A 27,002-nucleotide genomic window follows, 5' to 3' on the forward strand; every position below is an offset into this window, starting at 1 on the left:
ATAATGACTAAAGCAATATTAATTCTGCGCCATCTGACTGTACTAAATGCATGTCATAGCCCTTAGGGATGTAATATGACATATGACATATATTATGCACACAGCATAAAAGCAATTATAAAAACATCTGTTGTTTCTGAATAAGATTCTTCAGGGGCACATCAAACACATTAAGTGCCTGCAAACTGTAAATTATGCAAATTGTAAAAAAAAAAGTGAATGACAAAACAGAAAATTCTGTTTATTGCAATGGAGCAATTGGTTACAAAGTGCCATACAGTAAAGTGTTACAATGATTCAAAGATGTAAGCTCAATTGTATTTTTGCATCTGAACAATATATATAGAGAGGTATTGTAAGTAATTTCGAGGTGAAGACGCAAATAGGAATCGTAATATAGTCAGTTTGACAAACAGCTAACTTTGATTGTAGCTGATGTCTGTCAAACTGACTTAGATGCGATTCATTCCTGGTCCTACATTTGTAATTTGAATGACTGTATCACTATTCAGAAAGGGAGTTTGTTGCTAATTGCTCACTGCAGAAAACAAAACTTTGTTTATATTTCACTTTTGTTTTTAACAATGTACGTAATTTACAGTTTGTACGCATTTAATGCTAATCTTAATCAAGTTGCTCGAATATGAATTTAGAAAACAAAAGACAAGAGGCATTCGGCAAAACAAGAACAGTCAGTTTAATTAAACACTGGGAGCACAGCTAAAGAAATGGGTTTGAGGACAGTCTCAAAGTAAATCTATCTGAGCAAGTCTTTAAACAGTTTTTGGGTATCATAAAAATACTTCCGGCTATCCTTGTTTGGTAAAAGAATGTGTGCCTTGTCTGTGAAGTCATAAATTAGGCCCCTGATATCAAATCCAGGTGGGCCTTGACCTTGAATGGACACATTACCCCCAGGTCCCTCCTGACCTCGTCCCATTCCTTAAAATATGGAGATAACCATCTCCATGACAGAAAAAAAAGAAAAGGAGCATGCTGGGATACTCTACCTGCCCCCTCCCACTGGGAGTACATAAGCAGTACCAGCCCAGCATGCAGCCTGTTCTTTTTTTTTTTCTGTCTCTGACAGAATGGATGTTCGAGTGTGCTGTGATGTTCTACTTACTGCCTGCGCCCGCTCCTGCTGGGCTGGGGTGGCGTGCTGGTCCTTCTCTGCTTCCCCTGCCCGGCTGCCTGGCTTCGCGGGCAGGGGTGCTGTTTCCTGGTTTCTTCATTTGTCTGCCTCCGGGCCTGCCTGGCTTACTGGGTCGCGGGGCTTCTTCCTGGCTGCTTTCCGGTTTACTGGCCCTTTGCGGCTGGTGCGCCGTCGTCCCGCTGTTCTTCCGGGTCGCCAGGGCGCGTCTCCCCGTGCTTGGCCGGGTGGGAGATGCGCTGCTCCTGTGGCTTGCTGGCGTGGCGCTGGTTGGATTCTGTGCCGGCGGTATGTGGCGGCCTCGTTTCCTGGTGCTGCGGCCCCCGCTACGGGTGAGTCCCGCTTTGCGGTGTTTGGCTCTTTTCTGGTGCCTATCATATCTGATGCTTAGCCGCAGCCTTCGCTCTGGGTAATGATGTGACGTTCGGGCATGTGCAGTCAACGTGGCAGCTGGGGCTCCGGGTTCGTGTCTCGGCATTGACGCTCTCCATCCTGTATTTCTGAGCAAGTCATTCTCTTTCCTCGTGCCTTAAAGTTCATGGATGTGTCATCATGCTACGTCTCTGGATCTACCTATTTAGAAAAATGTACGTGTGGTGTGGCCTACTCTGCCCGGCGCTGATGTCCTGGTGGGCGCCTGGGCAGGTTTCTTGGGGGGCGATGTGCTGTTGGTGCGCTCCTCCTGCCCTCCTGGTGAGTTCTGCGTAGCGGTCCCTGTTTCTTTCTTTGTTTTTGTCCGGCTTTCCTGCTGTCTTTCTTTTGCAGGTTTCTCCTTGGACGGGTCCTTGGCTCCCTGCCTGTGGCCGGTGTGGATCTTGCTGTGGCCTCGGCGGGGCGGACTTCTCTGCCCGGTGCTGGTGTTCTGGTGGGCGCCTGGACGGTCTGTTGGGGGTGGGGGGGGTGCTGTTGTGGCCCTCTTCCTGCCCCCCTGGTGAGTACCTTGTATCAGTTGTACCTGTTTCTTTCCTGTTCACTGTCCTTGTGCGCTGTGTGGCGGTTCAGGCTGTGTATGGGTGGGTTGGCCTTGCTGGACGTGGTTCCGTCTTTTGCCTGCTGTTGTCCGTGCCTGTTGCTGTTGGGTGTCGTCCTCTGGGCGTCTCCCTGCCGGTTGTGTGGGGAGTGTGCTGTTTTCCTGCACTGTTTCTTCCGATCATGTCCGCATGTCGCTTGGTCTCCGGTGCTGCCTTGGCTCTTCTGTTGCTGCCTTGGTTTGCCTTCCCCATGCCTCCCCGGCTGCTTGTGTTCTGTTGCTCGGGGCGGTGGGCTGGTGGTGCGTTTTTCCTGCCGCCTTGGAGTCCTTTTCTCCACCTCTTGGGTTTCGTCTTTGGGGGGGTTCTGGGGTGTTTCTCCTGTGGTGGGGGCCTCCTGCTTCGTGTGTGTTGGCCCCCTCCTTTTGGCTCTCTCGGGCGTTCTCCTGCCAGACTTTTTTGCTGCGGGGGGTCCCCTGTTGCTCGGGCCCCCCTGCTCTGCCCTTGTTGCGCCCCTGGTGGGTGCACTTGTGCCCTTGGAGGGGTGTACGTTCCCTCTCGCTTCCTGCCTGCGCCCTGGTTTCCTGTGTTTCCTTTTTGTCTTCTGGGGACGCGTCTGTTTTCCCCTGTGTGCCTTGGGCGTGCCTCTTTTGTTGGCTTGCCCTTGGCCCTTGTTTTGGGCTTTTTCTTCCTGTTCCCCTGGCCTGTGTCCTGTTTGGGGGTTCCGGTTGGGCCTTGCCGGGCTCCTGTTCTATCCTTCTCCGGCTGCTGCGGCACCCTGTTCTTTCTGTTCCAGGGTTCTTGCTGGCTTTCTTTCTGTTTCCGTCCGGCCTCTCCCTCTGGTGCTTGCCGCTTGGATTGGGTCGTTTGCCGCTTGTGCTGTGCTCTGCGGCTGTGTTGCCCTGTGGCTGTGGCTTCTGGTCCTCCTGCTGCCTGGCCGTCCCTGGTGGGGTGTTTTCCTGCTGGGCCGTGGCTCGCTTTCTGCGGCCTTCTGTCCTTCGGTTCCTGGCGTTCCTGTGGGTTCAGTCCTGGTTCGTGCCTCTGGGTTTCCTGAGGTGTCCGCTGCTGGTCGCCTCTTGCTTCCTCTATGGGTGCTTTGCTTGGGCCCTGCTCGGGCCTTCTGGCTTTCGGCGGGTTTCCTGTGTCCTCCCCTTGTTTCCTTGTTGGGGGGGGGGCTGTTGGGCCCTTCCTCTGTCCTGGGGGCGCCTTGTCCTGGTTCGGCTTGGCTCCGGGCCGGGCTGGTTGTGCTCCTGGTGGGTCCTGTTGTTGTGGGTTCGTTTCTCCCCTTCTGCCTGGTGGGGTTTGGTTTCCTGTTGAGGTTTCCTTCTCCCCTCTTGTTTTTCTGGTTGGTGTGTTGTTCTGTGGAGCTTTGCTTCGCTGGCCGCTGTTGCCTCCGGTGGGGGCTGGGTCTTTGGCTCTGCCTTCGGTGGCCGCTTGTTCTTCGTGGGCCTGGCTCCTGGGCCACTCCCTGTCTGCCGTTCCTGGCTGAGCTGTGCCCTTTCCCTGCTGGTGGGTTTTGGGTGTCGGTCTCCCCGGGTGTGTGGCCTCTCTGCGCTTTCCTCTCGCCCCTTGGTTCCTGCCCTTCTGTTGGTTTGTGCGGGGTGGGTGCCTGTCTGGGTGCCGGCCTGCCTGCCTGCCTGCCTGCCTTTTTCGCTGTTGGGCGCTTTTTGCTCCCTTCGAGTGCTTTTGCTTGCCCCGTGCTCGGGGTGTCTGCCTTCTGGTGGTGTCTCCCCCTGGTTTCCGGGGGGGGGGGGGCTGGGTTTGTTGTGCCCTTCCTTTGTGCTGGTGGGTCTTGGCCTTTTTGGTGGTGTTGGCTCGGGTTTCTTCTTGCCTGCTGCCCTGTTTCCCCTCTTGTGCCCTGTCCTGTTGGCCGTGCCTTTTCGCTGCTTGTGGGGTTTGGGTGTCTGCCTCCCCTGGTGTGTGGCCGGTTTTCTGCTTCCCGCCTCTCTCGCTCTGCCTTGGGTTGCGGTTGGCTTTGCTTCCGTTTTGGGGCTTTGGGGGGCCTGGCGTTGGCCCTGTGCCCCCGCGCGGGCTGTTTTCTGTGCCCTTTGCTCTCTTGTTGGTGCTGGGGGGTCCCTTCCCGCTCCCTTGTCGAGTGTTGCGCCTTGGGCTTCTTTGGGCTCCTGTCCTTTGCTTTCTGTGCCGGGGTTTTTCCCGTGTGCTCTGGAGTCCGTGGCTCTACCTTTGTTGGTTTTGCCTTTCCGGTCCCTGTATTGGCTTCCTGTTCGCTTTGCGTTTGGGTGCGCCTCTTGGCTTGCTTCTGTAGGGCTTTGTGCTGTGGGGCCCTTCTTTGCTTGGGGTCCTTGTTTTTTTGGTCCCTGCTAGGTTCCTTTCCTGGCTGCTCCTTCTCTTGGGCTTTGTCGCGGTCCTGGGTTGGTCTTCGGTCCTTTCTGGGTCCGCTCCTTTCGGTTGGCTGTGGCGCTGGGTCCATTGTGTGGGCTCTGGGCTTCCTTCCTCTGGTTCTCCTTTCTCTGGGAGGTCTGGCTGTGGTTGGCTGTTGTGCCTTTCCTGTGCCCCTTCCTGGTTGGGGGTTCCTTTTTGCCTCTCCTTCTGGGTCCGGGTGGTGCGGTGTTGTGTGCCTCCTGGCTGGCTGGCCTGCCTGTTCTACGGCGGGTTTCTTGGGGTTGGGCTGTGGGCCTTGTTGTTGGCCTTCTTCCTTTGGGGTTTCACCTTCGGTGGTTCCGTGGTGTGTCCCTTTTTCCTCCTGGGGGTCGGTTCCTCCTGTCCGGTTCTGGGGTTTTGGTTCCCCTGGTTCCGTGTGGGCCTTTGTTGTCTCTTTTGGCTGCGCCCTCGTTTTTGCCCCAGTCTTGGTCGTTTTTGGGGCGCCGGGTTTTCCTCCCGGTTGGTTGTCCGTTTGGGTGCTGCTGCTCTGCGGCGTCTCTGGGGGGGTTGGCTTTTGGTTGGTCCTGCCCGGTGGCCGGGTTCCTCTGTGGTTCCCTGTTGCTGCCCTCTTTTTGGTACTGCTGGTGGCTTCCCCTGCTGTGTTGGGGTTGTCCCTCTGCTTTGTTCCTTCCTGTTCCTTTGGATCGTCGCCCTGTGCGGGCTGTTCTTTTCTGCTCTTGTCCTTTGGGCTGCTTTGGCCTGTTGGTCCCTGGTTGTTTGGCAGCCTGGGTCCGGGGGCTTCACCCTTGGGGGTTTCTCGCTGGTTGTTTGCCCTTTCCTGGCTCCGTTCTCTGTTGAGGCGCGTGCGCTTCTCCTGGGCTTCCTTTGGTCGTGGAGGGGGGGCCTTGGTTTTGGCTCCTCTGCTTGCTCCCTTGGGGGCTTGGCTCTGCTTCTGTGCCTCCCTTCTGCGTGGCGGTCCCTTTCTGGCCTTCGTGGTCTTGGTTCGGGCCTGTGGGGTACTGTTTTTTGGTCTGGTGCCCTTGTTGTTGGTGGGGTTCCGGAAGGCCGGGTTCTCCGCTTTGGTATTCTCCATATTTTAAGGAATGGGACGAGGTCAGAAGGGACTTGGGGGTAATGTCCTATTACTTACCGGTAATCTTCATTACTCCTGGTCCCGTTGACCTCGTCCCATTCCTTACTTCCCTCCCTCCCTCCCTTGCGGCCGGCCTTCCTGTTGTTGGCTTGGTGTTTTCAGGCTGCATGCTGGGCTGGTACTGCTTATGTACTCCCAGTGGGAGGGAGCAGGTAGGGTATCCCAGCATGCTCCTTTTCTTTTTTTCTGTCATGGAGATGGTTATCTCCATATTTTAAGGAATGGGACGAGGTCAACGGGACCAGGAGTAATGAAGATTACCGGTAAGTAATAGGACATTGGGGGCCAGTGAGTAACATGTCCAGATGTCTAGCACGAAGGGAGCATGATCACTGCATGTACTGTGTGTGCTGTGTGTGTGCTGTGTCCTGATTGCCTATGTGTTCCTAACTTTGTTTTGCATCTGACTTTATGGTGTTTTTGGAATTTGGGCACCCCTCCGGCCATATGCGCTTTAATGGAGCCAATTTCCCTGAGCCATTTTGGTGTCTATGTGCTTATCTGGGGGATGGACCTCAGTTTCCCATTTGCATGCTTGTCTTCCTGCTAGGTGCCACCTCCCCTGTGATGTGTCAATCAGTAACCTCAGGCCTATGTCACAGAACCTACCTGACCACATACTTCTGAGTCTGGGTTAAAGGCGAGTTCATGACGGGCAAGTTTGTTAATAGTGAAGTTATTTCGCTCGTATATGCAAGTGTATCATTAAAAACATTGGCATTGATATTAATAATATTAACATTCATGTCATGAGTGATGTTTTCCCCGTCTCTCTGATGACACTTTCTTTGGTAGTGAAGTGGGGCTTTATGGCGCACCCACTTATAACAGTACTGTTGTTTTTACTATAATCACATTGACATACATGTATCTACAATCATTGGTGATGTGAGGTTGATAGTATCCATTTGTCAAAATCAAAGAGGACTAGCTAAGTTACAAAGGAAAGGACTCAATGGAGTACGTGCGTCAAGGAAACCAGTAGGTTTTTCAGAAAGCCCTCACCCACCAACCTAGTTGGTGGCATGCTTCATCATCGGGCCCACCACAGTGGCACCTAGCGTGCCCCGGGTGTGCTTCGACGCCAGATTACTGCGGAGCTGGTATACTTGCTGAGTGTGCAGTGTAGTGAGTGTGAAGGTGAAAGTTAAAAAACCATACAGATGGTCCCAGTACCCGAGGGTAAAACAATATTTTAATTTACTGGGCCTCTGTTGGTGTATTAAAAGGCAGACGGACGCGTTGGAGTATGGATTATGACCTGCAGTGTCCTGTGTGGTCTACATGTTTCAGCCTGGCCTTTCTTAATTTAAAACAGGCTTTCCTCAGGACCAAGTGAGTATGTGTAAAAAGTGAATTAAATAAATAAACTAAATTATAGTGAGTGTGTTTATTTACTATGTGTAGCACTCCCTAAGGTGCTATATGGGTGAGAGGGGGGATCCCTCTCGCTTTGACAGTATTTTTCTGTACAAAGCCTCCTTGGGTCGCCTGGCAGAGAAAAAGACCGAAATTGTCGGCCTGGTTCCTCCTTGGACCTGTCGTCCTTCTGCGGCGCCCGGTTGGCGAGTTCATGACAGGCAAGTTTGTTAATAGTGAAGTTATTTCGCTCGTATATGCAAGTGTATCATTAAAAACATTGGCATTGATATTAATAATATTAACATTCATGTCATGAGTGATGTTCTCCCCGTCTCTCTGATGACACTTTCTTTGGTAGTGAAGTGGGGCTTGATGGCGCACCCACTTATAACAGTACTGTTGTTTTTACTATAATCACATTGACATACATGTATCTACAATCATTGGTGATGTGAGGTTGATAGTATCCATTGCCATTATTATAAAATGGACAACTGTTGTTTTCTGTTTAGCAGTGTCCTAGATAATTGACTAGATTCTCAGTTGTTCCAGAACGGCAAATTAGTGCCTTTCTTGAATGAGTATATAATTACAATCTTAAAATTCAACTTCAGTTTGTCATATAAAAAGTTTCAGAAATGAGAACCTTGCCACTCGAGCTCTAAGCACTGAATAAACAGCAATATGCTACTACAGACCCTAGGTAGTGCTATGCTGCTATGATTTAGCATGCTGGGCCCATTCCTGCCCTGAAGGCTGTGTAAATGTAAACCGTCAACCAAAGAAGATAGGTTTTGAAGCTCCAGCGAGTCAAGTGGTGTTTGTTTACCTTTTGCATCCAACCAAATGCTAGAAAAGTTTATTCTCCTAACAACCGACCTCACATTTCTATTAATAAAAATGTGGGGAATATGAATGTAGCTTTTCTCTGTAAGCTTTTGTGCAGTTTTTCACAGAATTTACAAAATACCCTCTCCATGACAAAACATGAATGTATCAGAGGCCATACTATGTATTGCATCATAATTCTACAACGTGGATCGCTGATTGGTCAAAGAACACACTCCATATGGCTGCTTCATTAGTTACAAAATAATACATTTCGGAAAAGGTGTTTTCTTCTCGGCAGGGATATGGAGATTCAGAATTCCCTAGTAATTTTACAGACACGTGATGAAAAATGAAGCAAAAAAGCTGAGCTGTGTTGGATTTCTTTTCAATGATTTTAAAACTAACTACTCTGTACCTGACAAATGAGGCTGCGAGGCCCTTCCATATTCGGTTTGGGGGTCTGCTGGCTGAGAAACTCTTGGTCATCCTACCTGCCCTGACATCTGGGATCATGATGAATCGTCCCCAACTCTAGGCTCAGATTGTTTTTTAACATTTAATTTAGTTTCTTCCTGTGCTTGGATGAACATGGCCTGTTATGGATTTCTGCTCTAATGTACACCAGCAGGTTGGAAGAACAAGCCTCGGCAAGCTGTGGAAATTAGAGAGGCCGGATCAATAGTCAAGGTCATGACCCCTGGCTCTGATTTTGTACTGTGGCCTGAGGTTTTCTCCCCTTAAAAGCTTCCGACTGCTTCTAATGTGAAGCCAAGCTGCACATTGCAGAGGAAGGTTGAGGCAAAGCATGTCACACTGCCCTCTCTCCATAGGCAGAGGGAGCATCTGGGTTTCGAGATTCACGCAGCATTTATATTCTGATGGAAACGGGAAGCTGTATGCTGGATGCGAAATGTCGAGAAATGGCTTTCAGCGCTAAAAGCCCTCATCATTTCTTAGTCGGTATTGCTCACTAAAAACTAGTGAATCGCAAAGCTCCGATCTTAAAGAAAATGAGCGCGTTCGGAATGTAGTCTAGAAATGACAACATAGAAACCAATTACATTTTTAAATCATGTTTTTAAATCATATGATGAATCAAATTTCGAGGTCAGCTAGTGCGAATGAATCAAATTTGGGCATAACATCAATTTATAATTGACCACTAATTGCTGTCACTCAGTAAGTAATACCGAATGATAATATCTTGAAATGTACTGGTGGAACACAAGCAGATAAAAACTACACGTGCCAGGTTATGTCTCAATTTTGAACTCCAACCTGGGACACACACGAAATGAAGTCCCAATGTTATTGGAGTAGGATTGTTTTTGCACAAGGTGTTATCTTTGTTTTCTACAGTAGGTTGTCTGTCTCATTTCAAAAGCCGTACATCAATGTAATACTATGAATGGTAGCACTTATATTTTTATGTATTCATGAACAATGCCACGACAAAAAAACCATACCAGTGTGCCGGTTCAAATCACATTCATGCCTAAGCATTCAAGCAACAGTTTTAATTTAAGGACAACTGCTATTTCCCCAGTCGCGTCCGGCATTTATCGCGGGGGGAGTGAGGGTGCGGCGGGGATCGCACGGGGAAGGGGGTGGGGGGGTTAAATAATAAATAAAAAACGTACCTGTCCACTGGTCAGGTCTCGCATTTTCCCGGTTCCTGCCCCTGCTCTCCTGCCTCCGGCAGGAACCGGAATCAGGCAGCCGCCCTCCCCTCCCCAAAGCCAATCACAACGCTGCAATGGCAGCGTTGTGATTGGTGGGGGCTTCACCCAGCCAGTGGCTTAAGAGGAAGCCATTTTCTCCATGTAGGCTGCATTGCAACCTGCATGGTGTAAGGGCAGAGTGCACATGACTGGTTTGGGCAGTCCCAGAGGTCCAACCAAATAGTTATTGCACCCTCAGGAGTAGGCAAAACACTCCTCCCCTGCTCGCAGAGCAGCACCACCCACCCGCCCACAACTAAACATAAAATGGTAATAACGGGAAGTTATTACCACTTTAGAGAAAGGAGTGGGGCAACACTCCTCTGCCCCTAGTGGAGGAGCCGCCGCTGTATTTCCCTGATGACAGACTGTGCAACAAATGTAACATACAAGAGAAGGGGTTGTCTCTGTTGCTTTGGCTTGAATCAAGTTAACGTCAGCGTTCTCAAAGTGAATTTAAGGTGTATCAATGTTTTACTGAATGTGGATAATCCTTAAACTGAAAGACATTTTTGGAAACTGCTGTTAACTGCTCAATTTATTTCTAAGCCAGAGGTGGCATTCACAGATAGAAATTGTAGCTTCAAAAGAGAGTACAGAATGTGAGAAAATGTGCCTTTTTGCATGGTCACTCCAATTTTTGCTGAATTTTACTGCTGGTTTTTGGACTTTGTTTACCATGCCCAATGCATGTGCTCTGACCTCTAGAACATGTAGCAGGGCTAACTCTGATTGATTTTTTTAAATCATTTTGTAAGGCCAAAGATTATGGTGCAGAACTACACCCACAACATTGAAAGTAAAGTGTCACCTGTCGAGGCAGGACTTATTATGCCAGCAACTAAATTGACAAATTAAAAATGGGTTCATGTCTACCATTGTAGCCTGACTGCTGCAGATTACACCTGCAGTGCAAATTGTTAAACTAACCCATTTTGATAGGTAGAAATTTCCATTTTGAATAATACTAAGTCACCCCTAAGTAGGTCTTTTAACCCACTAAGATAGTGTTAGAAATGGGGGTCTCTAGTTGGCACCTTTGTCTAAGTAGTCACCCTTCTTCCTAATCAGAGTAAGGGCGATACACTTCTAAAATAACCCCTGTTCACCCACTTGGTAGCTTGGAAGGAGCAGACAGGCTTATCTCAGGGGCAGTGTGTAAAGATTTGTGCACACATAACGTAATATAGTGAAAACACTACAAATGGACACCATACCAGTTTAGAAAGATAATCATTCTTCATCTAAACCAAACAAGACCAAAACAACACAAATCCACAATACAGTAATCAAAATATGACTTTTAAAATGTATAAATAGTTCTGTTCATAGAAAATGGTGGATGCAACACTTTCAACACAAAGTACCATGGATACATCAAAATTACAAGAAACAAGGGTTGCAGGGAAGGTGATGTGTTGGTTGTTTACACACTGGGAAGGTGAGGCATCGGTTCCTTACTCCGGGGGAGGGGAGGCATGAGTTTGTTACTGCTGATCAGACGAGGTGAAGCGTCGGTTCCTTACCAGAGAGGAGTGGATGCATCAGTTTCTTACTGCATGGGGACGTGATGCGTTGGTTTCTTACTTGCACTCCCAGCGATGAGACAGACCTGGTGCCTTGATGTGATGCGTGATGATCCAGGACATGTGATGTGTAAAGATCCGGGATGCACTGCAATGCTTCCAGCCATGTCCCTTTGATGCATCGGTTCTTACACAGCAGGGCATGCATCATAGTAGGAGTCTTGATCTTGGACGTCGGAGATTGGTGCACAGGACTCGTCGCATGGCAGACACTTCAGCAGCGAGCAGGTGCTGTTTGGGATCTTTGGCTGTGGCGATGCAGCAGAAATTCTTCTTGCACCACTGTGATGCGTCGGAACCAGGGGATTCTTTAATCTACTTCATTTACCAGTCACAGAAGCAAACTTCAGAGCCTAGAACACTGGTAGGCACCTCCTGGCTGGTCAGAACTCGCTGCAGAGGAGTTCATGGGGAACTGGGGGTGAAGTCTTTGTGTCATTGAGACTTCAGAACAGGAGCAAGCTCTACTTCAAGCCCTTGGAGATCTTCCTCAAGCAGGGGACACAGCACACAGAAATTCCTTGTCATTCCTTAGCGAAACAGACACTGCAGGTCAACCCAGACCGCACACAGCAAAGGGGCAGTACTCCTCCTCAGTTTCTCCAGCTCTTCTCCTTGGCAAAGGATCCTCTTGAATACAGAAGTAATCTAAATTTCTGGGGTCTTAGCCCCAATATTTATACAGCATTTCTCTTTGTTCGCTTGTGTTAGAGAGGCTCTGTGCCCAGTCAAAACCTGTTCTATCCTCTCGGGTGCAGCTTCCCAGCAGGAGGTGTAGACAGCATTGTGTAAGGTAGACCAACACTATTCGGGTTTGAAAGAAATCTCCTTCCTACTGTGAATGCAGCCCAGGTCTATTCAGCCCCGCCCTGACTCACCCTGGAAAGGCCGGACACACCTCACCTACCCAAGTGTCTGTCTGAACAGAATGCACACCACTAGCCCCGGTCACGCCACAGCCAGACAGTCAATACACAAACCTAGCAGAGGCAAACTGGATGGCTAAGCAAGAAAATACCTACTTTGTAAAAGTGGTATTTTCAAACCTAGAATGTAAAAATCATCCTTACTAAAAAATGCTTCTTTATGGTCTGAGTTAAGGCATACTAAACTCCATTTTCCCCTCTTGTTCCCCAGGGCAGTTATATATATAAGATGTTATAAGTAAACTCCCTATTCTATCCAATGGGACAGATAGCCTTTCAATCGTGAAAACCAAAATTGGAAGTATTTCACTATCAGGACATGCCACACACACCAGAGCATGTCCTACCTTTCACATAGACTGCACCCTGTACACAGGGGAACCTTAGACCTACCTTATGGGCGACTCACATGTGAGAAAAAGGATGGTTAGGGCCTGGGTGTACTTGCCAGGTCGACATAGCAGCCCTGGACTGCACACAGACACTGCAATGGCAGCCCGAGACCCATTTGCAAGGCTGCTTGTGGGGGAGGCACAATCAGTGCTGCAAGCCCACTAGCAGCATTGGACTTACAGGCCCTGGGCATGGGCAATTAAGCCAATCATGGAAATGTTGTAATTCTATCTAGGACCCTAATTCGATATTCCTGATTTATGCCCTTATGTGGTTATAATAGATAATATCCTTATAAAGGCATAAGAATCATATCCATATTTAGTCATAGCCCATGCAGTCCAAATTAAGCAAGACTACTTCCCCAGGCTCCTAGAGAGTACGAGTTCTCTAAACAAACCAAACCTCCAGCAACCTGGGAATTCCCCATGGCTTTTGTTTTGATTTGTCCTAGAACTCCTGTGAGCACTGTAAGAACGGCCAGTTCTTAGTGAAATCTTTATTGACGTCTTATGTCCAACCTTACGTCAAACCCGGCACCTTTCAGGTATAAATATACCAACGTTGCCTTAAGCAAACACACGGTGGTTTGGAGCAGAGCGGCTATCTACTTGCCCGAGAGCTCAGCTGATGCGGAGAGCCCACGGACGCCGCCCCTCCCCTTTGACGCACTGAGAGAGACGCTGTCTTTTCTCCTGCCGAGAAATCCAGCTCCGGTGTTCTCAGCCGCCCTTGCGGGTTGCTGGGATATCGAGTCCTGAGAAAGAGATACCAGACCTCCTGCTTTCTATTACCCAGGTACGGAGCTGACTAAACCCTTAAAGAGAATTCTTGAATCAGATTCTTGGCAAAACCAACTTAACTTAAACTGCTACTTAAGTACTCCTTCCCACGTATTAGGCTTAGGTCAGGTACACCGGGGTAGGCGTATTTAGAAGCACCAGTTGAGTACGTTAGTCAATGTATATATGTATGTATATATTTTATCAATTTTAAAGTATCATATGGCTAAGAAACGATATCAATGCTTTTACAGTATTATTTCATAATACTCCTTTTACTGTACGCACTTTACTTTATGCTAAGTATTGCAATTGTGGCAATTCATTTCTCTTGCATGAGAAAGAAGACTGCTCAATAAATAACACCTTTTATTGAAAACGCCCGTCTCTCTATTCTCTGCACTCTGGTGAAACTAAGTATGCACGATTGACTGAGTAAAATAGCTGTATATTGTTTTCACACGACTCTAGAGGGAGCAAAGTTGTCATGTTTTATGGTTGTCAGAAGCTAATCCCTTCTTGTCTATCCAGGGAAGTTAAACTCCTCCTTGTTTATTCGAGAAAGTTTCTAGTGACCTCTGAGCTAGCTGGCAAAACTAATTAAGTCTAATATAGTCAGTAGAGACCTACTCGACCTCAGTCCTACGTCTACACTGCTGTTTATATTCTTCCAATGTGCAGAGCCTGTTGGGAATATAGGAACTACACTACAGAAACACCAATCCAAATTAACAATTTACACACAAGGCATATGCACTTTAGCACTGATCAGCAGTGGTAAAGTGCCCAAAGTCATAAAACCCACCAAAACAGGGTAAAAAACAGGAGGCCTAAAATCCGAAAGTCTGATGATAAACCTGCTGAAAAAGCCAGATCTAACAGACAGGATGAGTGGTATTGAAAAATTTGACTTGTATTTAAAAGTGAGACATGAAGAAATGTAATGCCATAATGTAGTTAGACCCGGCACCCTTGGCATGGCTCTCACCTAACTTTTTACCTTCAACTCTCCTGTTTTGCTGGGTTTTTTTTGTTTACTTTAAGACTCTGCAAACTTCACCAATGGTAACTAGTGCCAAAGTGCTAGTGCTCTCTCCTTAAAAAATAGCTTGGCTTACACACTATTGCTTATTTAGTTTAGTTGTAAGTCCACAGTAAAGTGGTACTGATAGAGCGCGCAGGTCACCTGACTATAATTTTACCATATGCACATTGGGCCCATAAATTCAATCCACCATATATTTTATTAATCGGGTAACCTTACACTCTACTACCAGTAACCCTGTTCCTTCCTATTTATTTCCAATGTACCCGACTTACCACTCCACTGCTACGGGTACCTAATGACCACAATGGATCAGGGAGCTAGCTGTAAAAGAAAGGCAGACACCAAACTACAAACTACCATTTTACTCTATTTGCACTCATATAATAACCACAGACTCAGGAAGTTTTAAAACCTTTATCTAGAGTTCATCGGATTCAGAAAGCATAAGGTTCAGAGCAAGTAAACTGCCAATAACTAAGATTATAAAGAGCACATATCCATATAGGAAGTAAATAAGACCAACCATTTATGAGTCTAAAGGGAAGGTAAGAACAGGGAACATGCTAGTAAGAATTTTCAGGACTTTAGACTTGCCGTGGAATAACTAAAGGACGGGAAAAAATAAGGAACATGCTAGAATGTCACAGTTTGTATTCCCCTCAAAAGTGGGCAAAGCACGAGAATTATAGTCAGTCTATGGAATCTTCGAAGGTAACATGTAACTGTAGGGAAGGTAAAAGTGGAACATGCTAATATTCCAGAGCAATCATTTCATTTAGCTAAAGGAGGGTAAAGAAAAGGAACATCTATATTTCATGGACAGTATGCAGGAACGTACTTAAAGGATGGGGAAAATTGGAACATGCTAGTATAACAACTATAATGAATGACTTTATCATTTATCAGTGCAAAAGGAGAGTAAGAGGAAAGGATAATGTGCAAGTACGATTTTATTAAAAGTAAAGAAATAGAGAATGTAAATTTGGTTCGCTCAGATTTATATTTACCTAGAACGGTGTGGAGACCAACCCTGGCCACGGGTCAGTTAAGGACAGGAGAAACCCCAAGGAAAGACAGTCACCAGTAGGCCACCAGGTGTAGAATGGAACCCCAGGACAGGACGGGAAGACCAGATTAGGATCAGGACAGGATCACCAAGGTAAGACCAGCACCCGCAGTTCGGTAGCAACGCCTGCGCTACACCCTCTCTGCAGCTATCAGTCAGAACCCCGATTGGGTTATCGAATTTCCCAGCAAAGTGCTCCACCAGCACTTTAAGGTTTCCAAAACCCCGATTGAGTTTCTGGAAAATACGGACAGAGTGCTCCGCAGCTCTCTGTATCAATCACCTATAGAGTGCGTTGGGTCAGGGACAGGTCAGCTATTCGGACAAGTCTGACACATTCTCTAGCTAAACCTAGGCTAGTTATACTGTTTTCGGGTCAGTGTACCACCCCCCAAATGTTGCAAGTGTAAGAATCCCCAATTTCGATTGGTTCTCAAGTAGGACAGGTCAACACACCAACCAGGATTTGACTTCTACAAGCCCCAATTTACATCTTTTGGGACCGCCTATTGAATTTGGGGTTCCCATGACATAGGTCTCCAGCTTACAATGGCATACACAGATTTTATTACAATTGTTTCAAATGCAGTACATTTTGGCTCCGTTAGCTGGGCTACAGGTCGCTTCCCAGGAGCATCTTGACTATGGCTGCCAGCTGGCTGGGTTCCACTGGTACAAGGTTTTCTTCCTTCTGCCAGGGTGACATGCGCAGTAGGGACTTCTAAGATGGAATTTCACAACCTCCCAGGCCCAAAAGATTCGCCACATGAAAAGTAAAGGAAAACAATTTAGAACATAGAAATAAATGAATACACTGTATTCCAGGAATCCCTATATGACTCCCCTTACTTTATATTAACTATAGCATTAAGATTAGTGCAAGACGAACAGCATTGCATAAGCTGCAGGGCAAGCTTTGGCATGTGAGAACACAAAGCGGCCATTTTAAAGCTAGTGCGCAAGCGCAAAGATTTCCCACCAGAACTGCGAGTACGTCACATCACGTGAGTGTGACCAACGCATGTGCAGAAGAAATTCTCACTAAGCAGCGGCCATTTTAGTGACAAGCATTTTAGGATAATAAACACCTAGGCAAGCGTCACTAGGACACCCTGTGTAGTGTAGAATATGCAATATTAGTAACACAAACAGGTTGGTTATACTGATTAGCATTATTTGAGGTTCTTGATACAAGCAAGTCGCTGTACGTGCGCATCCTTGCTCCATCAGTACTACATATGCCCTGGGACTGTAAATTAAATGCTACTAGTGGTCCTGCTAACAACAGAAGGTACAGCCTCTCAACAGTAAGGCTAGGCCCATTAAACAAAACACCACTAGAATTGCGATTACTTTTCACTATTTATTCACTTACTTTGTAATTGGGACACATCCCTGACTCAAAGTGACACCGAAAATTTCACTTCATATCTTTTTATTTTAAAAATTTTCATGAGCTAGTTATATTTATTTATTTGTATCAAATTTCGGTCATGTAATGTACACGTAGCATATATACAACACACACCCACCTTTTACATTTTTACAAAGCACAAACAAAATACATTTTTGGACATTACCTAGGTACAACATAAAGGCAAGAAAATTTCAGAAAAAATAATAAAACAACCAGTCAAAAACATACATAGAAAAATTACTTGTTGTCAATTCACTAAATAATATTCTTGAAATCAACAGTGCCTATTGTTGATAAACCCTCTCCTCTTGCTACTTAATCTCTTTATGTTTGTCAAACACTTTAACGCGACATGGGGGACTTTTCTTTTTGCAGCACTTGTAAAAAAATGCGTGGTCGACCCGTTTCAAACCCAAGAGTTAGTACACAGGGTTCTCATCAGGACCAATAGCTGAAAAAACTGAATATAACACTATATTACCAACTATCCAATACTATCCTTGTTATCACTTCACTGTTCACCTCAGTTACCTTTCTATGACGAGATCAGCTGATCTCCTTTTCTCCAAATACTTGATGTCTCCAAAACTGATTTCCACAAAAAAGAGAGAGCGAGCGCGAGGGGAGAAAAGAGAAGAGGAAAGAACCATCAAAGTCTTTTCAAAACGTCAGCCTCGTCTAACTAAAGTATACTGTCGAACACTTATATATTTTTATGGGGGGGCATCGGCAACCATCCTTGCCGTATTTACAGCTTCTAAAAAAAATGAAGAAGACAAAAAGAAGGAATATATTTCACCCTTTACCTTTGTAAATTCCACACAAGTGTATTAATGCTTTGCATACCTCTGGTCTTTATGTTTAGCCTTGTACGGAAAGACGAGGTATTTAGTGACCTGAGAAAAAACCAAACCAGAAGTTTGATGAGACCGTATTCAATCATTTCCAATTGGAAAGTAAGGGAATAAATAGTGAACAGTATTGGCAATTCCAGTGGTGTTTTGACTAGTGGACCTGCAGCACTGATTGTGCCACCCAGTTAAGTAGCCTATTTAAACATATCTTAACCCTGCCATTGCAGCCTGTACAATCCATTTTAAACAGTCCTTTTGACCTGGCAAAATAAACCTTTTGCCTGGCCCAAACCTTCCTTTTTTAATACATATAAGCCACCCCTATGGTGGACCCTAAACAATCCCCTAAATGTGTTTTTCTGTTAATGCAAGGCCTACGTCTCCCTTAAGATAACATTGGATTACCTTATTACACTTATGAGGCTATAACTTCCATTTGGGAGCACGAAGACAGTTCGAGCTTGGTGTCTAATGAATTGTCATCAAAAGCCCTCTATAATGGTAAAGTCAGGTTTTTTAATCAAAATTCTGAAAATTCCACTTTTAGAAAGTTAGCATTTTCTTGTCCTAACCATTATGTGTCTGAATCCTGATCCTTGGTCACATTACTTGGTGTAGAAGGCAGTTGGTTTTTGTGAGTTACTCCCAGACAGTGAGACAAAGGGAAGTTAAGAGTTGGCAGAATGAGCCACTCTGAGTTAACAAAGGGGAGGAGCTGTCACCTACCACACTTGCACTTCACAAAGACCCTGACTGAGCACTCCTATAACGGGTTTGACCATGGTCTTCTGTGACCCTAGACAAGCTGACAGGGAGGAAGGGTATGCCAGACACCTCAGAAGAAATATTGGACCCAGCTCTTCAGGGACATAACAGCCTTCCAAGAAGCTTGAACTCAACACCTGGACTCTGCCATCTGTGATCCTTTCCCTCCTAAAAAGTGCCACCCAAGTCCTGGACCTTTGGAAGTAGGCCTGCAGGTGCTCTGCCAGACCATCTGTGTATTCAGCAGACCTACCACCTCTGCAGCACAGTGCAGCTCCTGCAGAACCAGCGCATCATTTCTGCTGCTTGGACTTCCCTCATGCAAGGATTTCTTATCGTCCATCACAGCCATCAGAAACAATACATCGTGATGCATCTCCACACAAGAACATCACCTCACCCATCAAAGCCCATCGGAATCATGCAGCACGCTACATCACCACACAAGGGCATCAGTCTTGCCTAACACAGCCAATCAAAACTGATATGTCATGATGCATCCCCACACAAGCACATTTTATTGCACTTTGAAGCCCTCTGGAACTCCTGCTGTGCAACATATCTCCTTGCTGTGGACATCACTGTGTCTCTGCTGCACGAAGCATCCTTGACGTGTGACTCTCCATCTATTCACAGCCAGGATTAAGATACTGTGTTCAGCGGGCGTAAGTGCTCCATTGCCGTTGGCCTTAGATGTGACTTTACCCCTGTGTGATATTTCAGGTTCTACTGATTGGAATTATTTATTAAATTGTACTACATTTTTCAAATTTGGTATGGGATTATTCTTATGTTACGTTTTCACTTTATTACTGCTTAAAGTGCTGCATAAATACTTTATACATTTCTTCTGAGTTAAGCCTAACTGCTTTCATGCGAAAGTACCAGAGGGTTAGGCACAGGTCAATTTGGGGTTTGCTTGTGACTACACCCAGACAAGGGTTTTTCTTGCTACATGAGTAGGGCTTTACCCCCTTAACTAGTAACTAAGCATGGGCGGATCTAGCGGATCTCGCGTACGCGAATTTGCGTATTTACGGATTCGCAATTCGCAAAAATACACGACCTCTCGCGGATTTGCGGATTTTTAAGTTTTTTGTGTTGGCGCGCGTTCGCGAGGATTTGTGGACCATTTCGCAATTGCGAACTTACTTTTCGTCTCGCAACGGCCGCGACTATGTTGTTTCTACGTCTGGTTTATCATCACAGGTTCACAGCACCCTCTGTTTCACCACTGCCACCCTCTGGTACACCCATGCCACCCTCTGGTACATCCTCACTGCCACCCATTAGGTTTGTTTATCACTGTATATTATGGGGGTGAAAAAAAGCAACCACACCTGCCCTGCTTCAACTGCCATGAATTAATTTGGTGTTGATTAATGTGTCAGTAATTTTGAAACTTCCAGTCTGGCTGGCACCTGCTTCCTTCCTTATCTGTAATTTGCTTTCTGTTGCAGTGAAAGCAAGCACACCTGCCCTTCTTCAACTGCCATGAATGAATTTGGGGGTGATTAATGTGTCAGTAATTTTGAAACTTTCAGTCTGGCTGGCACCTGCTTCCTTCCTTATCTGTAATTTGCTTTCTGTTGCAGTGCTATTTTTTTTCACAGGACCTTTATGGTCTACTTGTAGCTATTCTATGAGCCTGCTGTTTGGGTCATAGCAGGGTCATAGAATAGTTGCAAATAGGCAACTGAACTCTGGAGGGGCCCCTCAGGAAGCACTAGAGTGAATGGTTACTAATGTTAAGTTTGAACTTTTGCACCTGGTGATTGCTTTCAGTTTAGCAAAAATCGTTTTTCTGCAAGTTTGCGCTATTCGCGGGGCGCGAATCCGTGCGAGATCGATTTCGGAAGCCGCGGATGCGTGCGAATACATTAATTTTTTGTTTGCGGCGTGTATGTTCGCGTGATTTTTTGCATGTCCGCAAGGCGCTTGTAGTGATACGTTTGCGAACTTACCCACGCGGTCGTACACGGGCGCGGCCATCTTGTTTGCTTGACGTAATTCCGTTTCTGGCAGCTATGTGTAATCTCGCAAAGTGTGCTGCTCGCTAGTACAATTTCGCACGTGATCGCGAGGAAAATCTCGCGCGAACTTACCCACGCGGTCGTGAATGGGCGCGGCCATCTTGTTTCTCATTCATTGCTATGGTTCTGGGCATGCTTTCTGTATCCTCTCTGAATCTCTGCCATCCTTTGCTTGTTTGAAGTTTATTTGATCTATTTTACTTATTATCTATCCCTCTATTTTTCTAGCTCTATATTTTTGTGTTTTCTGCTACTTTTAGTTAATTTTAAACTACTTTTTTAAACTCTTTTCTTTTCTTCTTCACTATTCTATTTCTTCTTTATCATTTAACTTTATTTCTGCCCAGACCATGGTAAAGGGAGCCGGGAAGCACCATGAGAAGGGGAAGGGTCCCGCACCCCGTGCCCGGCTCCCTGCGGGCGTTTGAGGGTGGAGCAAGTGGTGCCACGGGAGATCTTTAGCGCGGAGGAGGTGGCCGCACTAATCTTCTACGTCCAGCGCCGCCTCCCCAAGACCATCCTGGGAGGCGGCAAGATCGCAACCGGCTATGGCATCCGGGAGCGCAAGCACATTTTATTGCACTTTGAAGCCCTCTGGAACTCCTGCTGTGCAACATATCTCCTTGCTGTGGACATCACTGTGTCTCTGCTGCACGAAGCATCCTTGACGTGTGACTCTCCATCTATTCACAGCCAGGATTAAGATACTGTGTTCAGCGGGCGTAAGTGCTCCATTGCCGTTGGCCTTAGATGTGACTTTACCCCTGTGTGATATTTCAGGTTCTACTGATTGGAATTATTTATTAAATTGTACTACATTTTTCAAATTTGGTATGGGATTATTCTTATGTTACGTTTTCACTTTATTACTGCTTAAAGTGCTGCATAAATACTTTATACATTTCTTCTGAGTTAAGCCTAACTGCTTTCATGCGAAAGTACCAGAGGGTTAGGCACAGGTCAATTTGGGGTTTGCTTGTGACTACACCCAGACAAGGGTTTTTCTTGCTACATGAGTAGGGCTTTACCCCCTTAACTAGTAACTAAGCATGGGCGGATCTAGCGGATCTCGCGTACGCGAATTTGCGTATTTACGGATTCACAATCCGCAAAAATACGCGAACTCTCGCGGATTTGCGGATTATTACGTTTTTTGTGACCATGGTAAAAGGGAGCCGGGAAGCACCCTGAGAAGGGGAAGGGTCCCGCACCCCGTGCCTGGCTCCCGTGCGGGCGTTTGAGGGGGGAGCAAGTGGTGCCACGGGAGATCTTTAGCGCGGAGGAGGTGGCCGCACTAATCTTCTACGTCCAGCGCCACCTCCCCAAGACCATCCTGGGAGGCGGCAAGATCGCAACCGGCTATGGCATCCGGGAGCGCCGGAAGCGGTGGGAGAAGGTGTGCCGGGCCATGTTTAAGCTCTCTGGGGTCCGGCGCACCTATAACCAGGCCACCCACTGCTGGACGGATGTCATGGACCGGGAACGGGACTTGCTGGACGCGCTCGGCGTAGAGGTCCCCGGGCTTGGTGAGTAGTAGTAGCTATTCATCACTACTCTGTTTTATCCGGCTCTGTTATTTGCAAATCGTTGTTCTTTACCAAGAGCAATAATGCTGCCGATTACATTGTAGGTAAATTATATTTCAAAATCTTCTATGCATTTCAGGTGCACTGCTCTCCTTCTCAGTAGCCTTGCTTGCTACTATGCTTATTTGTTTTGTATTTTGTGTTCATTTCATTGGCCTGAGAAATTATGTATGAGTGTAGTGTAAAGATAAGAACTGCGTAATGCTAGATACTAAGGGTCATATTTTCAATTACCGGCGCATCCCTGCAAAGTAGCAGGGATGCAGCAGTAATTGTCCACCCATTGGCCCAAAACGTCACAGAAGCCTTACGCATCTGTGCCGTAAAGGCGGCGCATTGCTGGAGTTGCGTACCAACGATGGCGCAGCTCCAGCAATGCTCTGGGGTGCCCTATCTCCCCAATGCTGCATCAAGCCGTACGTCGGCTTCAAGCAGGCGCAGGGTTTGAGTCACGTCATTGTCCTAAAAGTGACTGATTGACATCTTGTAGATTTCCCTCACCCACTTTTAGGATTCGTTCCTGCGCAGGAACGCCCTCCCTTGCGCCGGAACGCCCCCTGATGGCGCAGGGCTTTACAACGTGATGCATCTCCCATATGCGGTTTTTTTAATATATACGTCGCACCATGGCGACTCTTTTGTTCTGCCGCTGCGTCACAAAAGTCACGCAACAATGGAGGAAAATGAGCCGCAAGGGACTTCTAAATCAGCCCCAACAGACTGAAGTCCAGTCCTTCCTTTAGACACATGGCTATAAGAAGAAATGGTGGTGGTGGTCGGTGGATTGATAGTTTGAGTATTCACTGATCTGCAAGCAGGATGGACTTTGTCTGTCACTTTGCGTGCTGCGGACTGCTGCCTGCCAGGCCTAGGCAAACCTTTTTAGTAGTCTGTTTATTGAGTTACATAGGAACTTTGAAAGTCAACGGTCCGCAAATCAGGCAATACGAATAACGTAGTATACCACATGAGATAGGTCAATATATCCAGTGGAATAGTTGTCTATCTATTTGCTATTTCTCAAAAATATTTTGTTATAGTTCTTTTGAAATGTTTGATTTGGTTGACAAATCTCATCCATGTTTTCTGGTCTTTCTTTCTTTCATGTTGTACATCAGCTCCCCCCAAGGGCAAGAGGACACAGGAGGAGGGTGCTGTTCAGGAGGATGCAGGCCAGGATCGGGCAGGCGAGGGCTCCTTTGCTGGCCCCAGTAAGTTTTAATTTTAATAAAGAGTACCTATTTTTTCCTAGCGTTCCTCATTCGATTTTTTCTAAATCGTCTTTGATCTTCTTGTAGACTGGATCTAAATTCTTATCCTGCCTCGACTATGACTCCCTGTGGTATTACTAGATTATTCTTATTAGTCTGTCTGTGTAGCTAACTAAGATTGCACAATTGGCAATTCCATTGGACTCCCATTCTAGTCAGCAATAGCTCTATGCACTGAGTGTAGTCCTCTGGGATTGTCCATAATGTCTTTTCAAGTCTTCTAAATGTTTATGCTTTGACAATTGCCAACAATAAAAAGGTGAATGACCACCAAGAAAGAATAAGATACTACTTTACTTTTGTTTTGGATAGAAGGACAATCCATTCTACCACTGTTGCAGGGACAAATCTGCACAAACCGAACTATGAACACTAAATAGTGCATTGTTTATCAATTATAATAGGCGCAGGTAGACTTTCTTTCCACATACCTCAGTGATATCAGACTTTGAAGAACCCCCAATCTCCTTACTGACTAGATAGTATGGCAGAGTCATTTAGCTCCCTAAGTCACCGATAATTGATCCCCAATGATCATTAGATTATCCTACGCAGGGCAAGAGTACGGAGTCACAGTCAAGAAGTGTCAGAGGCACTCATGCTTGCAAAAATTCCAAAACCTTTAGCTCATCCACTCTAGTCTGGAGGACCAAAAACCACAGAGTCTATTTAAGTTTAAAAGCTTTATTAAAACTAAACACATTTATTAAAATCAACTTTGTCATAAAAGTAAACGTTTAACTGAAAATGGAAAAGTGCTTAGTGCTAACGATTAATTGGACACATTTCTTGTGGTCGAGCTGAGCTCTCACCTGGTTTGAACTTGAGCTTGACCCTGATCGTGTTCTTAGAAGTCAAGCTTCTGTTAGGAGAAAAAGTGATGTGTGTTAAAAATAAAAAGCAAGCATTCATCAGTTGTGACAAAAAGTGCAGCAAGACAACAGCCTTCCCTGAAAAAAGGGACATTTTTACTGTAGAGTATACAGTTACAAATTATTACATTGTATTTCGTTTTTTTTAACTTTCTTTATTCCTCCTCGACCAAATATTATACAGTAGTGAGTGGTGTATTCTAACATTCTAAAAATTTACTTTGTAGGTGGAACATCTGGTGGCGGGGCCAGCGCGGAGGTGGTGGATGAGGAGGACAACTCTTCTGGGGAGGAGGCGGTGCGAGTGCTGGACAACACCAATGTGCCTGTGAGGGTTGACACGGTGGTGGCGGGCACAGGTAAGCTATATATTCGAAAAGCGAAAGAAGGGTGTAAGTAAGTGTGGAAGGACGAGAAATTTTATGATGGCTGGCAAAGAAGAATGATATGTGTTTGCTTGGCCCCCGAGGTGGCTGGGAAGGAAAGAATATGGTATGGTGCATGGCTGGGTCAATGATGAAGCAAGGATGGGTGGAAGGACAACAGCCTGGGTGGGTGAAACATAAACTGTATGTGTGCATATACTTTGAATGGATGGATGCCTGGAGCATGGTATTATCTGACTCTTAGATAGCACATGTGTATCTAGAGAGAGTAGATGGTCACTGGATGAACTAAGTGTTACCTTGAAGAGCATGTAACACCGCACCCGCACGTCCGTTCCAGTGTAGGGAAGGCAAGGAAAAGAAATTGTAAATTTGTCCAATACTACCATGAATAGTAGCAATAGTTTGTATTGCAACTGCAAGCACAGCATATATCCGGTTATTACGGTGGACACTCCGTACCTCTCTTAATAACTTTAGTTTAGTAGTAGTACGTCATTCATGTGTGGGTGTATCACTGTTCACTCAATAATAAGCAAAGCACCTAAAGTCATCCCATATGTCATCAAATACATCCCATGTGAAGTGATAGATAATCTAATTATTTAGCTTCTTCATTTTCCTTTTCTAGTACTTATTTGCACTGTAGGGTGAAAGGTAAATTAATTAAGCAGTAGCCCTTGTAACAGAGTATTCTCAGTGCCACCCGTAATAGAAAAGTAATAGCTTCACCACCTGCATGTACTGGACCGGTACAGTAACGCAAGTTTGTCTCACTCATCATGGTGTGCGTCTGTTTTTCTCGGGTGCAAGTTCACTGCGCTGGCATTCTGCCGGCTTGCATAAGATAACGTACCAATTTTCCGAAACAAGAGAGAAGAAGAAGAATAAAACTGGTGTCATAGTCGACTGTAATGGAAGTCCATAGTGGTCGTAGAATTTGTTCATTAAACTACCACTAATGTTAGAGCAAGGATGCAGAAGTGGGAGGTTAGATAGATACTGTCCTCAATAGTTATGTACTGTGCTTTCAATTTGCTACTTGTACTGTGACACAACTTTCGGCTCAATCACTTTGTGTTATTAATGTTAAGGAGCAATGGTTACAGACTATGTCTTTCTTTCTTCATATAGTTGCTCCTTCCAAATCGACATCACGGAGGGAGCAGGCTCGAATGGCCCGGCAACAGAGGCTGGATGCCACTGTCGCGGAATATCGGCGGCTGGTGGCCCTGGAGGAGTCGGAGGACACGCAGTCGACCGGTGCAACCACAACATCCTCGACTGGGACAGCTGCATCCTCCTCCGTGAACCCACGGGCTGCCAGCCAGCCAGCCAGCGCAGTGCTCCAGCGGTACGGAGCCGGGCTAACAAAGCCAACCGCCACCGCCAAGCAGCAAAAAGACCAGCTGCCCCCCACAGGAGCTGCAAGGCACGCCAGCGCCGCCTAGGAGTGAGAATGTCCTACCTGGAGCAGGAGGTCCATATGTACAAGAACTTGGTGGAGGGCCTCCGCTTCGAGCATGCCACCCTCCGCAAGGAGTATGATGCCCTGGCCGCAAAATTCACCAGCACCCTCCAGTAGTGGAGTGTCCCTTGCCCTTTTTTTAGAGACTTTTGGGGGGTGGGATTTGGGAGTTGGGTGCTTTTTGGGACTTTTCAAAGACAATCGTTGGGGTTAGGGAGGGTCTTGAGGGAGATTATTTTGTTAGGGCTACATAAATATACTTTTTTAAACTTTATCTGACCATACCTGTTTTTTACTGCTTTTCAGTCTGGTGGGTGGGGGTGTAACAGTAAGTTTGTTTTCCTGAAGAGTCCTAGGACTTTAGTAGTACTACCGTCAATCTCTCGTCTAGTCCTAATACTCCATTATACTACCTCCCACCAAACGCTTATCTTACCTGTAATTTGTGTTAGAAATTAGGGCTAGGCCCAGGGCTGGCTCCACGTGAAATGGGGATTAAGGTTGGCAATCCTGGGCGGATGAAATTTCCTCATTGCGGTGGTACTAGTGGTGTGACACAGTGGCAGTTGCATGCCTATGGAAAAAAATAAAACGAAACCTGGTTTGTCCTTACTGTAGCATTACAACGGTTACGGCACGATCGAGAATATAGCAGGTGACAGTACACTAGAACAGTGCCACAATGTAGCCTAACAAATGGTAAAGTATTGCAAGTATAACTAGTACTTGCGTTGAATTTATTTGACATTGGCTCCTACTACAACAAGAAATAGTACTGAAGCTGAGTAAGGCTAGAATATATCCTCGTATTCCTTCACCAGCCTGTTGCTATGACCTTATCCTCCCCAGCAAGTGTGTGGAATTATTGATGTCATTTAGTCAGTCATCAAGCAAAACCACACAGCCCGGGGGAAGAGGGTTAGGGTTTGGAAAATGGATGGGAATGGGGGTTTCTTTTTGGGTAGGTTTTGTTGAGAGAAGAAAAAAAAAGCACAGCATGGACAAACAATAATTGAAGATAAAGAAATCTTTGGGTACA

The sequence above is a fragment of the Lissotriton helveticus genome, chromosome 3_2 (assembly GCF_964261635.1).
Source record: "Lissotriton helveticus chromosome 3_2, aLisHel1.1, whole genome shotgun sequence".
NCBI classification, from domain to species: Eukaryota; Metazoa; Chordata; class Amphibia; order Caudata; family Salamandridae; genus Lissotriton; species Lissotriton helveticus.